General features: G+C 34.3%; 1 non-coding gene across 1 annotated transcript; it reads left to right on the top strand.

The window, feature by feature from the left end:
* Positions 1-6,732: 6,732 nt before the first annotated feature.
* On the top strand, positions 6,733-6,805 carry TRNAF-GAA (transfer RNA phenylalanine (anticodon GAA)). The gene has a single exon. It is a non-coding gene; the product is annotated as a tRNA-Phe (tRNA).
* Positions 6,806-18,072: the final 11,267 nt, after the last annotated feature.

Genomic DNA, 18,072 nt, shown 5'->3' with positions numbered 1-18,072 from the left:
TAACTTGACAAAAACGTTACATAAAAAGGCTTATCATTTTATATTATAGAGTAGATATATCACTCTCGACTCGAACTGCATCCGTATATGCATAAGTAACCGCTTCGGTCACTGTACTGGGGTGGGTTAATAAATAAAGAATAAATCCAGTGAAAAGGTGCCTTGTGGGTAGAAATCGCGTTTGTTTCCATAGCTCTAAAGGAACTCTATAGGCCTTCTTTTCATTTGGCTTCCGAGTTAGTCGGTGTTTGGTACAGGAAATTGGGATTTTTTTCATCCCCGGAAGCTTTGTTAACCGTAACTCAAAGAAATCGACAGGGAACTCACCCTATTTCAGACGCGAATATATTTCTGTTAGGATTCAGTACTACGAGGACGCAGTTGTCTGGTCTCCGACCTTATTTGTCACTAATAACTGAGTCCAAGTTATTTATTTATCCAGTGTGTGTGTGTGTGTGTGTGTGTGTGTGTGAGAGAGAGAGAGAGAGAGAGGTTGCTTTGAATTCGCTTTTCACATTCAATGTGACGATGTTGATGTTACACAAAAGAAATATCAAGTATAAAACCTTCAATAAACTTACAAATTATCAATGAATTGTATTAGTCGAATTTTTTGTAAATAAAAACGACTCAGTTATAACGTATTTTAAAAAATACATATATAATTTTAAACTCTTTCTGATAAAAATTAACATGTAGTCTTGAATAACCACGAAAGTTTAACCACGAATATTATTACTCAGAGCAACATGCTATTATACTCAATGAGCATTAAGATTGGCATCTCATAACTAATTTAATATAATACAGATTGCAACTATTCAGAGTTTATTTTTGAAAGTGAATATTTCCATCCTCTGACCCCCCCCCCCCTCGAGATAACTATCATGACGCCTGCAATATCTGGTGTCTGAGTGAAACTTAAATTGAACCTCATGGACATCTTCTTCTTCTTCTTAGTCAAAAGGAGAAAGAATGAAAGCTTATGTGTTCTGCAGAAATGCGGTGACCAACTCTATAAATAGCATTTTCTGCGTATCTCTTATCGTCATAATATGCAAACGTTTTGTTTTTTCATTTTATTTCAAATTCATCATCTGTTACTTGGGAAACACACGCACAGAGACAAAGATTTTATTTTATTTTATTTATTTATTTTGAAATCTGAAAGAGCTTTTAAATTTATTCCTTATTATTTTATGATTTTTTTATCGCAAAAATTTTGGAAATATCCGGAATAACGCTGTCCACTCGCCGAACAGAAATTACTTATTCGAGGTAATTACTTTAATTATGTAGAGGCCTTAATTACATCATAGTAAATAGTCCTCCCTTTCGGCATTGTTCTCTGTTTTGAATGAGAATGTTCTTTGAAGAATAATTATTACATTTATTTTATTCTGGATCTGTCCAGATCGATACCGTGCGACCCAAATGAAGCTCACTATGAAAGAACAGCTTCGATTTTAAAGTTTTAAACAAGCGTCCTGTTTTTCTCCATTCCAAAATACTATTCATACGCTTACAAAAGAACAACAACAAAATAGATATTTATCTAAAGCAAAAGAAAACAATTAGTTATTTTTCTCTATATCGATGTATCCATTGTCAAATATAAAAATACATTTATAGGCATTCAATATAATCTTCTTTCAGTCATCATTGATGTTGAACGTTCAGGTAAATCTTGTATTCCTGTCAGGAAACCTTTTTTTTTTTTTTTTACATTGCTGGATTTGATAAGGTTGGCTACATTATCAGAAACCTTGTCAATAGTAGTGAACTGTTTCCCACGGAATGGTTCTTTCAACTTTATGGAATATATCGGTGTCTAGATAGCTGATGTCAGGACTGCATTTGCCATCCATACTTTTACATAAAATCAGATACTTAAGGTGGAATAAGGTTGCAATTTTATGTTCAATAACTGCCTATTGCGAGATATTCAACCTGAGCCAGATTCTTCCTTCCTTCATTTAGAAATCGTTATTTCGTCAGATTCTGCTTATAGGTACAAATTACATGAAGATGGAAACTATTACATCATCCCACCTTCACGGGTTCGAATGGTCGAAATTATCCTGGTATGTTTTATGAAATATGTAACTTAAATACATTATTGACCATTTACATTTCGTCTTACAAATCGAATATTAAGTAAAACAAACAATTGCTTTATTTAAAAAAAAAAAGTCGCAAAAACAATAAAACAAAACAAACCACTCTAAATTTGATTTTCTGTTTAGGGTACGCAAAAAAATATTAGACCCCAAATTTCTAGTATAATACACAGCGAAAATACCATTACTTAGGAATGCAATGAGTAAAATCACAGCAAGAATTGTGTTGTTTTTCTTATAAATTAAACATATCTAACCATGTGGTGCATTTTGTATATGTTTTCACATCACCCCTGGTTTGTATGAGAGCAGCGTTTAGTATTTGTCAAAAGTAGCTAAACGCAAACCTATATCGATATCCATTTACTGTTTCATTTTTAGAAATAACTGTGTTTATTTACTATATTTAATTAGTTTAGAGTGCATTTATCAATAGGCCTTATTATCTGATTTCTATTCTCTCTCATGTTTTAATCACTTAATAAGGTTCTTAAATCTGTACTTCAAAACCAGAGTAACGAAAACGATTTTAGGATTGGGAAATGTGGTCTCTGATGATAATTGAAGCCATGTCATCTGCTGAGCTTGGTAGACAGAAGATAAAGAGGTGATATGATGGAGACAATTAAGCTATGGAGAAGTTTTTTACTGGACGAACAAAGGAAAGATTTGTCAGACGATAGAACAAGGGAGAATGACAAGGTAAAGTGACTATCCCTGAAAGTTGCTTAAAGGAATGCATAGGAATGAATTATCTTAGAAGGAGGTGAAAGCGAAGAAAACTAAACGAATTTAAGGAGTAGTACGAATGACTTTGTAATGTTTAAAGTAGACCTCCCGCGATGAGTCTCACGACTTCATGGAAGCCATGAAAGATTTAATTTAATTATATTAAGGTTTAAAAAATAATTATATTGATAGCGTCTTAGTTATATATGAAATCACCCACAGTAAGTTAGGAGATGATTTATATCAGAATTACTGTGTGAATTATCATTACATAATATGTGTTACATAATTTCTAAATTCTAAATTCTAAATGATATTCTCGAAGCTATTTGCGTAGCTTTTTTTTTTTTTGAAAATACTTAGGAACTAGATGGCGTGTGTTGTGTTTGACGTGATTTACTATTCTGCTGTGTTTATTTATTCTCTCTCTCTCTCTCTCTCTCTCTCTCTCTCTTTTATTTTATTTCATTCTCAGCTGCCTGATACTGACATTCAGCTCACCATCGCCTTCCTAAAACCTTTAGCGCTTTACTTGAGCTGTATTTTCCATAATGAAATCTAATGATGCAGTTTAAAATGGAGATAGCTACAGAAACAAATAAAGATAAGCAGAAACCATATCCCGTTCATTTATCGATGTTGGATGATAAAGTACTTATTCAATTGTTGACTGATACAATACTTAGAGTATAAAGAAGTTCCAGTCAGTGATGAAATCAAAAATCCACATTAAGGGTGGGGGGGGTGGGGGAAAGGAATGATATTGAAAGAGATCCAGGAGAGAAAGAAAGAAAAAAAAACTTCATCTCAATGTCATGCCTTTCAGTTAACTAAAGATATTATCCTATCAAAATAATAATAATTTGTATGCGTTTAAAAATATTAGTTCATCTCGATGAGCAACTGCAGTGCTTAATCTGAATAGATAAAACGCATTTATACACGCATTTACCATTTACCACAAAAGATCTTTACCTAATCCATTCTTATATCACGAGAATGCTGAAATGCAAAACGCATTAATCTTTAGAAACCTGCTGTCTAATAACTACGAAATAAAAAGTATATTTAATATGAAATTTTAATTATTAAAGCTTTTTTCTATTTTCTATGCAATATGAAAAGGTAGCTGTGTTGACCATAATCCATTCTCTGAATTCATCCTTGGCCGCTTAAAACAGACATAAAAGACATCTCAAAGCCACCGAATCGATTAGAATTATAGATTTTACAAAATATCAGAATGATTTATCGTTTTGCTACTTAAATGGGGGTGAAGGTTAGGAAGAAGGAGAGAAAGAGTTTCAATCCATGAGTTTAATAATCCGATTATATCAGTGAATCGTAAACAACATACTTACCTTTTCTCCCCATGGAGTGAACATGTTTTGTGCTTTCTTGACTTTTACTGCTTGCCCAAGATCACTCAACACTTCTTCGAAAGATTGTGACGTACGAAGATTAAGAAGTACACGACTTTGAACTGAATGATCACCGTTATTTACCACGGTGATTACACAACTGTCGCGAGATCCCGGAAGGGATTCTCCTCGGCTTCCAATAGATTTCTTTAAAACGTTTTTTTCGCGAACGGAAGACTTTTGCACACTTGCCACGGGAGAAAGAGCAGAAAAGGGTCGGTATAACTTGATGTCGTCTTCTCTCAATACGGATCCATTAGGTCGTTTCGAAGTGTGTGCCGTACGCATTCGGTTAGAATTTCCATACATCGCGGGCTGGAACTGTTTAACACCCGAAGCCACGTAAGATTGACCATCTTGAAGATCTTCCAAGCGATGGATTTGTTTACCCTCTAAGGTGAAGATGAAACGAACTCCTTGAGGAATTTTTGTGCGTTCGCTCAACAAATCGCATAACCTGGACAATGTTTTGAAGTCTTTTCCCGGTTGGATTGATACACGAGTCCCGTTATAATACGGATCTCCATTTTTGAAAAAGGTAACCACTCGAGCTCTCTGAGGTGGTATTTCCAAAGGTTTCAAACGTTTCTTCATGAAATTATAACCGATTCGGGCATCGTAAGCCTTCTTTTCATTAAGTGCATCGAGGGAGTTAGAATGGATGATTTTATGCATGTCTTGAGTTTTGGATCGAAAGCTGATATAGCGACTGTCTTCGCTTTGACATCGTCTCCTACTACGATCGCTACCTATGCTAAGTCTATCACTTAAATGAGGACTAGATACCATGAATTTGGGAAAAATAAATACAAGTTCCAAAGAAACGTGGCCTGAATTGGTACTGGATTCTATCAAAAGTTTAACTCACCACAACAGATCTCGTTCCGAGTTGTGAAGGTACCTAACAGTGCCTTATAAGACCTATGAGCGCTTTCACTATCTGCAAACTTTCATGTTTCTCGTATCCTGATCGTACTGTAAAAATTCTGTCTATAACCATCACCTTAGTAATCTGTGTTTTTGATTTCTCACTATGCCTTGATCCTACTATTTTCGCTCTGTTTACATCTCCATGGATACTGTAACAAATAGTTCCTAGCTCATCGACCAAGTGCAGGCAGGTAGTTACGGTAATACCACAGCAACTACCCGATTAGGCTGAATTCAAGGAGAAGGAGGAGGAACGAATCGTTATTTAAATATACATGTGGTGTATTAGACGTACGTCTACACTAAATATGCAGAAGTACGGATCAGAGGATATTTATCATAGCATATCTGATTCTTTTAGACTCTTTGGAAAAGAACCCATCTGTATTATTTGTGCATGAATGTGGTTACATGTTTAGAGATGTGCATATTTCTTTCTTAATCGTTATATACTGAGAGCTGTACTGCTGAGTATAAGGACGTGCTATGTGTTGCAATGGAACCACACGCAATGCCCAGGTTAATTCTAGGTCAATATATATATATATATATATATATATATATATTGACCTAGGTCATTATATATATTGTCAATACATATATTGACCTATATATATATATATACGAATATATATATATAGGTCAATACATATATTGACCTATATATATATATATATATACGAATATAGACATTTTCCAAGTCATGTTTTTGATTTAGAATTCTAGTTTAAAAATTCCCTTTCTATCAAACAGTATGCACCCTCTTTGTCTCGACTTATTTTTGATTTCTGTGTGCATGCAAAACAATAATAAAGAAATAAATAAAATATAATCAAGTGATTTTGAAAGAAATTTTCTAGAAAAAAATTCTACCACTTCTTCAGACATGGTCTTAATTTTCTTCAAATGTCTTATCCTCTGAAAACTAAGCAAAAAAACAAATGAACTATAAATGCATGCTGTGAACAATTAACATACTACCTTTCTGCAACTCCAATTGTTTATATCTTAATCCAAAAAAAGCCCAACCTTTAAATATGGTGTATTTAATTTCTTTCGAAAATATTTAATGTAATTTGCATTTTACTTATCACTTCTCTAATGAGAAGCAACAGTTCAAAACAGCTGGCAGGCCACTGTAACCTACAATAATGCACTAATAAAAGGCGAATATACCGGTTTCTGGGAAGAGCTCGCATCTTTTAAGTAGTGCAAGCCAAGTCAACTTCTGTTCGATTTATTATCATACACTCTCCAGTCTATTTCTCAAACATTTCTAAGTTTCTATACATTCGGCCAGGAAATAAGGATGCATTTGCATCCTTATCCTTTATTTCTATTAACATTTTAGTTCTTGAGAAATATAAACATCTCTGCATCTATTAAATTTTTAAATCCATTGGATATAATTCGAGAAATTAAGACACTATTAGGTACAGTGCAAGGTGATTAAAATTCTAATTAAAAGAAAAAGGAAGATGCTTATAACGATCGTCTGACATTAAACATCTATTTTGGGGTACATTGAAAAAGCCGAAATAGCTCACTTGGGAGAGCGTTAGACTGAAGATCTAAAGGTCCCTGGTTCGATCCCGGGTTTCGGCAGTGTTTGTTGTTTTAGCATTTTAGTTTCGCCTCTAATTGCCGTTATTTTTGAGAAATTCAACTGAAGTGCAGAAAAAATTATCTACTTAAATGTTTTATGCTATATTTTATTATTATTATTATTATTATTATTACCATCCTTACACCAGGAGACATGGATATGTATTTTATTTATTTATTTTCTTAATATACATAAGTTTTATTGTTCGTGGAGTTCATGTCGTTGCCAACTCCATCTGAGTTGAGTTGGCAACGAGATGAACTCCACTAAATGAAAACCCAAATTCATAGTTATAACAAGATATACAAGTAACTTAAACCCAAAATGTGTTCAAGATCGGTTTTATCTTTGTAAGGAGGGGGGAGCGGGAAACTAGAACCAAGTGAGAGATATAACTTTAACCCTTATCAACTGCCGAGTAATTTACGATATCAAATAATTCCTATACTTGTATTATGTCATTCAGTAAAGTTTTTCCTTTAATCTAATTTTTTCTTTTAACTGACCATTAAACACATAAACACTTGTAAAATATTTATTTAATTCTTCCACAACCGTATCTGGATCGTTCAGAATCGTTCCAAAAGAACTTGTGTTGTTTGATTAATTTCCATTATCCTTACCCTTTTAATCTACATATAAAAGTTTTCTGGTTAATCGTAGATTCTTAGTTGGTTATAATTCAAACTTTGCTTGACAATCTTTTAACAGTTTGAATTATAACTAGCTAACTAGTGAATCTTCAATTAATACTTCTTAATTCTCGTAACATACCACCGAAGTATTTTTTATTTTATTTTATTTTATTTTTTGAAATTCCGCCCTTGATGCTTTCTAATTATGATTTCCCTTTCCCTTAGTTCTAATTCCTATTTCAAGGTTAAGTTATCGCTGTCACAAAAAAATACCGGTAATTAATATGATCATTTATTAATTCCTCTGATCTTATTATCAAATCCAAGACCTTATCCACCATCTAGTAGATTCTCTCAAAAGTGGTGTTATGTAAAACCACGAAATTGTCTCAAAAATTGATTACCTGTTGTATTATCATCTCTTTCATTCTCTTAACGGAACATCTCTCATATTATATCTTCCATTAATAATACTTTACTTTTCCTTATGTCTTCAATTATTATTATGTACGAAACTGATTCATGTCTTTAATAAGAATTCAATATATCATCGATTTTATAGTCGAGATCTTCGCTGATAAGCAACAACATCCCCTCCTCCTCTTTTACCTATTTTCAATCTCTTCTAACAAGCATTATAATTACATTTATGAACTTCTATATCGTCAACGTCATCATTAAGCCAAGACTCATAACCTCCTATACTATGCATCTTACTTTCTGTTAATAATTGAAACCAATCTTTCTTTGAGCTTCTTGCATTCATAGATAACAATACGATACTATTCAAATACGTCCAATACTGCGTACATCCTATCACTTCCATTTCTTTAGGCGTTGTTTCTGTCTTTTTAAAAAGGCTAATGAGTTTATGGTCTTGCTCAACTCGATGGATCCACCAGTTGGATATCACCGCCATTAAATAATTTGCAATGTTTAGCAAATTGATCTTAAAAATGAATAAAAATGCAATCATATACAACAAATAACGTACTTAAAATTCAATTAACTATCATTATTCTAACCATGAATTCCTTGTTATCAAATGTCGGTATTGTATTAATAAAGTTTCCCTTTTTTTAACTATCGATTTAGCAGAGATATGATTTAAATCAATTTTTCTAGCATCATGCAAACAAATTTGAGTGATATTCTTGTGATCTAACCTACATAAAATATTCCCTACTTCTCTTACCATAGAATCACCTTAGATTTTAATGCTAGTATTCTATAAAATCGGAATATGTGTTTAAATCATACAAACAACAGATCCAACTTATTGAAATTCTCATTGAATTCTGACCAATTAATGACAAATTTATGAGCAAGAGCTGCACTTACCAATAGGGTGCTTTTACGAAATAACTATCCTTGATACCAAATTCTAGTTGAATTTTAAGAAACCAAGTCTAAATCTAGGCCTATCCAACATATGGCCATAATGTAGCGGTTAAAATCAGTAAACTCAATAACCCCAAATAAAATTAAAATTAAAATGTCATGTCATTAAAATCAGTGTGCGACAAATATGCCCGTGATGAGTAGATTTTTCCAGCTGCAGAATGAACAAAATTTATATGTTTTAATTCATATGTTAATAGTTAAACACTAATTTACTAATTAATATAAACTATGATAGACGTCTAAAAATGAGTGCATATAAATGAACGGCATATAAAATAATTATTTCAACATTGTCACCTTCAGATAATGTTCACTAGATGGAGTTAAAACCAACATGACATTTTCCTGATTAATATCGATTTTTCAACCAAAATTACAGCTAAATGAGTCTTCAGCTGTTCTTTTTAAAAATTAACAATGGAACGAATGCTTATATTAATAATAAATGAAATACTTATTATAGCATTTCAAAAATTTTTAATTTTTTTAAAGATATCAACACAGTAATAATTACCAAATGCATTACAAACGTGCTATTATTCACATTGCTTTTCATTTCGTGTTTTTATAGAATAAACCCAACTACTCCAGAGGGAATATATAACACCTTACCATTTCTAATATTGCAATTGCATATAGTGCAATGGCCCGTTGTTATAGAAACCGCACCAGGAGAATCATTTCAAGCAAGCATGACGCTGGTACACTTGAGTCACGTCACATAGTAATATAGATTTATTTTATTTTATTTTTCTTCATTGTATTTTTTTTTTTATTATTATTCTGAACGACAAGCAGGAAACGTGTTGTCTGAGTGACGGAAGTATGGGTTATAGCAAAAGCTTGTAGAGTACTCAACTGGACATTTCGTATCGATGAAGTGGTGCGTTGAAGATGTGATTAAGTTGTTTTTGTTTTCTTTCTATGTACAGAAATTTGTTCAGTAAGTTAATTCCGAATGAAGAAGATAAATAAGAATTCACGGTATTATAATTCTCTAGATGATTTGGATATTAGTAGCTCTAAACTTAGTTCTTTGCCTAGAATTCCGAGGTCAAAAAGTCAGTTAATTAGTCAAAAAGCAAAGATGGTGACTTTTTATAAAAATGGAGATCTTTTCTACTCTGGAACTAAAGTGTCTATAAAACCTAAGGATTTTAGAACTTTAGATAATTTGTATGATTTTTTAACTCAAAGGACCAAACTTCCTCAAGGAGTCCGATATATTTTTACAATGGATGGAGACGTGGTCAAAGATTTAGAGAAACTGGAAGATGGTAAAGCATACGTGGTATCAAACACTAAACAGTATCAAGTAATGGGATACGGACAAATAGAACGAATGAGGACTTCTTTTACACCGAAGCGCCATCAAGCTGCACCTTTAAGGGAAGAGGATTTAAAACTATTCCGGGCAGTTTCTCCGCGTATTAAAAAACCAGCCGTTTTGGACTCGTTTCTCACTAATTCAGATCGCAGTTCGTTACCAGGTTCTAGAGAAAACAGAATCATTACTGTGATCAACAGAGGCGAACAGGGATTGAGGAGTCGAGTGTTGTTAAATCTTAAAACACCCCAGCCTTTTGAAGAAGTTCTTAAAGATCTTGGAAATTCTATTAAATTAAAGAATGCTAACAAGATGCTTACACCATGGGGTCAGCAGGTGAAGTTGATTTTTTAATTAATATATTTTTAAAGTATTTATTACGAATATCATGTTCTATATAGCAAAATGATGTGCTTCAACAACCTCACGTATTTGTAAGCATTACTGCTGATTATTGAGAGAGAGAAAGAGATGATAAGTCTAATGTAAAAAGAGCAATTTTAAAAAATAATTAGCGCAATTGCTTTTATAGCAAAATGCAAATTATATTTTACCAAATGGTTATTCCAATATTACGAATGAGCTTAATGAAGTTTTCATTCATCTTTTGAAAGCATTGCTACAAAACAGCCCTTTTACAAACAATGAAATCCAAATTCTACTCACGTGCTCTGATGAACTGTAATGTTATTTGTCAGGAAATTGTCACAGACTAATTAAGCAAATAGTGCTGATTAGTGCTTTCAAAAGACAGTTCTCGTCCCAAATGTGCTTCTCCAGCAGTTTTCTTGTTCCGCCCACGCTTGAAACATCATCACCGATCCGTTGAAGTTTACAGAGTAAATGACATGTTAATAGCAGTCGTTTAAATCTTCTAGAGGAACAGCAAATTTAATGTAAAGTTGTGTTTACATTTCTTAAGTTTTTTTGTTTAAATTAAAGCACATTTAAATGGAAACAATAATGGTATTCTCTTACATAGCAAAAAAAAAAAAAAAAAGGTAAAGAAAAGAATGAAAGAAACTAAGTTGAAAAAAAAATGAGCAAATAAAGAATATTTGAAACATAATATCAGGTTCGATTAAAAAAGTAGTGGCAAGAAGTAAAACTACAAGTGTGGCGTGTAGATGGTAGCAGATGTACCTAGCGGGGTTCACAACTAAGTTTTAATTTTTATACTACTGGAAGTATTTTATACAACTGGAAGTATTTGGAAGTATAAATTATTTTTATACTACTGGAGTGTTTATTTTTAAAAATAAACTCTAATATAGTAAACTTAAATTAATATTTCATGTGATTATATTATAAATATAATATAATCACAGAGATGGTAAGTTACTGTACTTACTCCACTGTATTGTATTGCCGCGATATTTCGGAACTTGTAGGAAGCTTCAGCAGCTCAATCGGTAACGAAGTGCATGAATAGACCTGGGTTTGAATGTTGTGAACAGCATTCAAACCCAGGTCTATTCATTTTTCTCCAGAATTCAAGTTTATCATTTTGCAAAATAGGCAAACTGTCCAGAAAAATACAAGCAAATAACACACATAATACACTGACCTCATAGTCTACGGCTAATGAAGTTACTTTTGAAATATTACGTAATAATAATGAATAATTTTAGTATTTTTTGCTACGCAGTTCAACTCTTTCGAATGGCTCTTTTGATCACATACAGCAAATGCTGAATGTTCTCAAAGGACACCTTCGCAACAGATTTGTGAAAATCTTATTTCGCAAACAGAAGCATAATCATAATATATGATTTCTAAATATAGCAAATTTTATACATGTCCGAAATTTGAATAAGAAATATATTCAATGCACAAATCATAAAAACGTTTATAAATTTAAATTAATCTTCCTCAACATCTTGGTATTCAACTCAAGAAAATGAAAGCAGAAAAAAAATCCTAAAATTGTTCATAAAATATTCCATATTTGCTTAGTTCTCTCTCTCTCTCTCTCTCTCTCTCTATTTTATCGCTCTCTTTTATGTCTATGCTTTACACTTCAGTCGTTTATCTGATAGCTTCTCCTCCCAACGCCGTCACTCACTAGCTTCAATCATCGACAAGAGGCTCTCAATGTCACCAACACATCTTTTTAAAGTACTTTTATTCCGTTTATCGATAGGGGAAAATTCAACAATCCTTATTTCAGGATTATTAGTATGATAGCTTTAGAACATGCAAGCTTTTCCGAAAGATTTAGTCTCGAGGATTTGCTAGCATAACTTTTGTGTACATATCGCAAAATAGATTTTAATTTGAATGCAAAGAGAAGAGGGTTTTTTTAGATATGCTTAAGTAATAAATTAATTAAACTTATTTGGAATAAGGTTATTTGAATGTACCTATAAATGCTCCATGACGTAATAAAAAGATTGCAAAATAATTATCAAAAGAAAGAGCATCTTCATTTCGGCGATAAATTATATAGAATCAGTGGATATTATTATATTGAAATACCCTCCTAATTCTAGAAAATCAGGGTGATTGAACACGGAGTGGTCCACTTTATTAGGAACTTCCCCTCATTTAGGAAAATGAGGAAGTATTCCTAATAAAGTGGCCACTGAGTGTATAGATTTTATACTTGGTTAAAAAGGTATCTGGGAGGTGTTCATCTTTTTTCTTATTTATCTATTTTCACGCTTGTGATTTGAAACATATCTAATGCCAAAAACGTTTTATATATGTAGATGTTAATGGAAAATGAAGACACTTAACTGAAAAATAAATGATAGTAGCTTATTTTCCACTGTGGATTTCATATTGATTATGCTCAGGCTGTTTATGCACTTCATAAACTCATAACAGATCTCTAAAAATAGTATATTTTATTTATTTTTTATGCAAATTTAACCTACGAAAGGTTGAAAACATAGTGTACATTTACTACTGTGCACGGATTGTTGATTTGCAGGTATAATATAATGCGCCCATGTTCCAATGGCAACAATAGGTTCTGCCTACGCGTGTACATGTAATTCCTTCTCCTCTTCATATTTATTGTCTCATGAAATTACGTCGTTAAGAATAAAGTAGACAACGATAAACAAAACACAAAAAACATTGTCGCTTTTTATGAGAAAATAACTGCTTACTAGCCTGCTATTTCGTGCTGCAGGTAGAGAACAATAAAAATAACAAGAATAATATTTTATTATTAATATTAATAAAAAAATATAATAAAATATTATTTTATTGTATTTAATATTATATATATTAAATGCCGCATATAATAAAAATCGCTTGTACTAATATAAACTACTAATAAATTGTTAATTCGATTAGATATAACTCAAGACCTAATTAGGTACCACGTAGTGATTTAAAGTGTAGGAAGAGAAACGTTTATAAACATTGTCTGTACCGTAAACTTCAACTTTGGGGAGAGCGTTAGACTGAAGATCTATAGGTCCCTGGTTCGATCCCGGGTTTCGGCAGCTGTAATTTTCCTTTTAAATAATTTTCGGTGTATGAAATTGTCTTATTCTGTGTGTCACTTGTTCTTCTAGTGTTTTCAGTAACAATAATAATAAGTTTGAACCACATTAACTACTTATAGTGTCTCATTTGAGTGTTATCAAATGAGTCTGCAAGACGTCGCGACTCATTACGCAGTTAGTGTAGTACAAACTTATTTAAGTTCACAAAGAACTAACTGAAAACATTAGCAGTGCGAGTGACACATAATAAGAAAACTTCTGTACACGGAAAATGACTTTAATAGATAAGCAACGATTGAAAGAAGAAAAGTAAAATCATTAATGCCGAAACCCGTGATCGAACCAGGGACCGCAAGATCTTCAGTCTAACCCTCTCCCAGCTGAGCTATTTCGGCTGATTTACTAAAGTAAAATCTATATTTTATAAACTCGAATATTCATGGAATATTCGAGCTTATGTGCCGTTTTCTTTCTTTTTTTTAAGTTCGTATGCGTATCCTATTGACCATTAACGATGTATGAATACTGGTTTTACTTGTTACTTTATTGGCATTTCATGGGTACGAAATCTTCAGACTTTTATTGTTTAAATTTACAATTTAGCGTGCAATACAACTTATGTTTATTAAAATGATTTCTCGCGATTTGGAAAGAAAATCCAGTAGAAAGTCTTTAACGAAAGGTTGAAAACTGTTATAGCAGCAAAGGGCGGACTAACTCCATATTAATGCCTTTCATATTAGAGTGAAAGTTGGAAAAAGCAGGCGCGTACATATTTTGGATCAGGTAAATGTAACATCAACTGCATCCTCAATGGAGAGCGTATACAACAAGTAAAACATTTCAGATATTTAAGCACAATTTTTAGTGAAGATAGAAAATTAAGTATGTAAACTGACAAACAACGAAATCGCAGTGCTGATATGGTATGAAGTCAGCTGAATACGTTTATATTAATTAAGAGAGAAAAAACTAGTCAAAAACTAGCTGTATTCTTTTTTTTTTTTTTTTTTTTTTTTTATGTTGGACCCATATACGAGAGGTTGGCAGGTCAACCTATAGTACGTTAGTATACCTTATATGGGCAGTGGGTTGGGAAAGCAGAAACGTTTTGAAATTCAATTTAAAAGCCTATATATTGTATTCCTTGTGAAATACATCAGGGGGAAGACTGTTCCACAGTACATCAGTAGCAGGGATGAAGGAGAAGGAAAAGAAACTTGTTCTGTGGGTTTCAAGGTGCACTGTAAAAGGATGTCGGCAGCAGCTGTACATGTTCCAATGGGTTTAGTACAGAGTGAAGGAATTATTAATGCTGTTTCAAATGAACATTTGCCATGGAAATATTTATAGAATATACAAATTGCAGAGACCAAACGTCTATGTGAGAGTGAGGGGAGTGAGTTGGTAAGAGATGGGTCATTTATCAGTCTAATTGCTCTCCTCTATATTGAGTCAAGCATTTTGAGGGAGCTTTCAGGAGCCCAACTCCAAATGTGAGAGCAGTATTCGATAGCTGGGAGGATTTGCGATTTGTATAAGGCTAACAGCTGTTTAGACGTGAAGTAACGTCTTGAGCGAAAGAGAAAACCTTTTTATTTTGGAAGCTGAGGATGCAATGGTTGTGATGTGTTTATACCAGGAGAGGCTTGATGTCATGGTAATTACAAGAAGAGAAATCTCATCCTGTCTGGGAATTTGAGTGTTATCAAAAATAACGCTGGGGGAAAATGATTCTTTTATGTGAGAAATAAGACAGAATTGGGTTTTACTAGCGTTGAAGGTTATCTGAGCCTTATTGCAGGATGGCTTGGAGGTCAGAATTAAGGGCAGTGGTGGCTGATGCTCTATAGGTTGAAGTGAGTTGTGTAGAGTAGGGTTTGTCAAATGAAAGGTAGGAATGCCATGTGCTGTCGTCTGCAAAACTGTGTATTGGGTTGGAGATCAACTGATGTAGGTCACTGATATACAGAAGGAATAGGGTCGGTGAGAGAACTGAACCTTGTGAGAACCTAGCATTATTTAGATGGTGAAAGGATAGAGAGTCGTCTGCCATCACACATAGCGTGAATCCAGACAGAAAGCTAACAATCCATCTGCAGACGTCCTGAGACAGTCCAAATGATGAGAGTTTGCTTAGTAAGCCTTTGTGCCAGACCCGGTCAAAGGCTTTAGAGATATCAAGTGCAACCACTTGGGATTCGCCAAATTTCTCCATGGCATTTGTCCAGCGATGGGTGATGTATAAGAGTAGATATCCTGTTGATCGGTATCGACGGAATCCCTACTGGTGGTCGCTTAATACTGGGTATATTCAAGGTAGAATAGGAGATGAGAGTTGATGGTTTTTCTCCATCACTTTGGATAGCACTGAAGTGACTGGGATAGCGCGTCGTTAGATGGCACCCTTTTTTAGGAATGGGTTGAATATAGGCCAGTTTCCAGGTTTTGGGATATATACTAGTGGAGTAAGAGAGTATGTACAGACTGCATAGGATAGGAGTTAGTTCTGGTGCACAGACCTCCAGGACAATTGGAGGAATGCCATCAGGGCCAGGAGACTTTTTTGTGTCTAATTTAGAGAACAGGTTTATCATCTCTTTTTGGCAAAAAGAAGATATATGGGGAATTGTTGGTTGGGCAGTTGGAATGACTGGAGGGCATTTGTTATTGCCAGCTATGTATGCATTAGAGGTAAAGTGTGAAGCCAGGAGGTTAGCTTTTTCTGTGGGTGATGTTGCAATTCAGCCATCTGGGTATAATAGGGGTGGGAATAGTGTAAGGTAAAAGTTACTACCAATTGCCTTGGCGAGAGACCAAAAGGCATAGCTGCAAATTGATGGTAGAAGGGTCGCAAACTTCCTGCTTTTTGACAGTTGAAATTCTAGTTTAGAAGCATTGATAATTTTATTGCATCTGATTCGGGCTTCAGTATAGGCATTGAAGGAGGATGGGGTTCTTGATTTGAGCCAGTTGTGATATGCCTGATTTTTCATTTGTACAGCCTTGGCACATCTTTTGGAGAATGAGAACCAGGGTTTGAATAGGAGACGGCAGTTCAGAGTAGTGTGGGAATGTATGTTCTCATAGGAGTGAGGATTACTTTGGTGATATATTCGGCGCATATGTTTGGACTTGAAGACAGGAAGCAATAATCCAACCAAGGGAATGAAGCATAGTAGTCTTGGAGACTGTCCCAATTGGCACTGATTATAATGTCATACTACTCTTGTGTGGGAGTGACTGTGTAAGTGTTGTTGTGGAAGAGGAGATGAGCACTAGGTTGTGGTCAGAATTAACCAGCGGGCTCACTACATATTTGGACGGTCATTGATAAGGAAGAGAACTAAAGTATTTGGGGAGTGGTTCGGGTTATCTGGTATTCTGGTCGGCTTTTGAACAATTTGTGTAAGGTCATTAGTGATGACAAATGTTTCAGCATCTCTTCTGCAGGATCAGTATAACTAGAAAAGGAAAGCCAATTGGTGTTATGGACATTGAAATCACCCAAGATGATGATTTTGCTGTTAGGAGAGTGGGACTGGAGAAAATCAACTTTTAAGGAGACGAAATGAAGGAGCTCAGAGTGTTTGGTGGTATTAGAAGAGTGATAGAGACAGCAAATAAATTTGACTGAGTGGGGAGGGATATTTTCAGCCAAAGAAGATCGAAATTGGATGATTCTTGGTTAGGTGCTCTCTGGCAGGGTATGTCAGAGCGGATATATGCACAGACGCCACCCTTGGGTCGAAAGAAGTTAAATAGTGTATAGTTAGGAAGGTTGGGATGGATAGTGCTGGGGGAAGGTGAGATTTGAGTTTCTGTTAAAAAGAGTACGTTGGGTTTGGTGGACTGCAGATGATAGTGGACACTGTTAAGATCGGAGTTGAGGCCACGGATGTTGGTGAAGTGGATATGCAAAGTTCTGCGAGGCATAGATTTGACTGCAAGAGTCTTGCACGTTTCCTATGCAGTTCCTGCACACTGGTTTCCTTGGTGACTACCAGTGGCGTCACTTAGTTTCTGCACTAATTTGGATTGTTTGTTTGTAGTCTATCATCCAACTGTCTCCATTTTGGCTTTTTTCTTTTAGTTATCTTCAGAGTTGGCGTCTTTGTTCTCTGTGAGCAAAAGTTAAATCAGGTCGAGCACGTACGCGCGACTGGGGGAAAGTGTCCTTTAGCTTGTTGTTTATCGCGTTATAAATTTGGATGTATTTGTCGGTGTGTCGCAGGTCACTTTCACGAGACGTGGAAAGTTTTCGTTCCATCTTCTTTTATTTGTAGGTCCGAAACGATAGCATTTGACGATATTTCTTGGATCAAAGTTGCATTCTCCTGCTAGTTTGCCGACGTCTTCTTTTAATGAGTTACCGTTTTCCGATGGAAAGTTCAGGATAACAGCGTTGAGTCTCCTATTTTCGCCCTTGAGCGACTCGT

The sequence above is a fragment of the Typopeltis vanoorti genome, chromosome 4 (assembly GCF_054136105.1).
Source record: "Typopeltis vanoorti isolate ZY-2024b chromosome 4, IOZ_Tvanoo_1.0, whole genome shotgun sequence".
NCBI classification, from domain to species: Eukaryota; Metazoa; Arthropoda; class Arachnida; order Uropygi; family Thelyphonidae; genus Typopeltis; species Typopeltis vanoorti.
This window is presented reverse-complemented; position numbering and strand designations above follow the sequence as displayed.